The 763-nt window shown below is 46.0% G+C and overlaps 1 pseudogene; it reads left to right on the top strand.

Moving 5' to 3' along the window:
• The first annotated feature begins 200 nt into the window (after positions 1 to 200).
• LOC144478045 (U2 spliceosomal RNA) lies at positions 201 to 375 on the top strand (annotated as a pseudogene).
• The last annotated feature ends 388 nt before the right edge of the window (positions 376 to 763 follow it).

Below are 763 nucleotides of genomic sequence, written 5' to 3'. Positions count from 1 at the left end.
TTTCTTTTTTTTTCTCTTTTGTTTTCTTTTTCGGTGTGCATGACACAAACTATGCTCTTTATCTAACTTAACATTAGCCATATTATGAATATTTACTATGTATATACCACTATTACTTAACCATTTATAATTAGCCCCTGCGAATATATATGCAGCATTATTGTAGAACCCCCGGGCACCTATTGTAAGCCCGGGGGAACATGAGTTGTAGAAATAAAGTATCTGTTCTTATCAGCTTAATATCTGATACACTGCCCATCGGGTAGTCAGAATATTAACCTGATTTTTGGAACCGGACGGAGTGGTCGGGGCTCGCTCCCCTTCTGTCGCGGGTCGGCCCGGCCTTGCAGTGCCGCTGGGATTGGCCCAATTAGTCTATCTTCAATAGCTAATTACCATCTAGGGTCAATCCACTTTTAAGGTCGACCTGTCCGGTTCCGAAAGTCTGGTTTCTGACTACCCCGTTTCATTATAAGTAGATTCAGTGGTTCAAGAAGTCGTCCTCGAGGTACCCCCTGGACTCCGTTGGGCTCGCTGTGCATCGTTCGCTGAGTTGGTAAGTAGCTGTGACCCTTTCTCCTAATTTCTATTCCCTCGGGAGATTGTTCATGCTTGCGCGGACGAGATTTCCAGATTCTCATCTAAATCCCTAACCTTCCGCTCGACCCCGACTTCGACCTGCGCGATTCTCTGTTAATTCAGACAATCGCTGCACGGATCGAATTAGGCAAGTTTGGCGGCTCCTTTCCCTGCACGTTCTCGG

This window comes from Augochlora pura, unplaced genomic scaffold (assembly GCF_028453695.1).
Source record: "Augochlora pura isolate Apur16 unplaced genomic scaffold, APUR_v2.2.1 APUR_unplaced_698, whole genome shotgun sequence".
NCBI lineage: Eukaryota > Metazoa > Arthropoda > Insecta > Hymenoptera > Halictidae > Augochlora > Augochlora pura.
The sequence above is the reverse complement of the archived record's forward strand: the minus strand, read 5'-3'. Positions and strand labels throughout refer to the sequence as shown.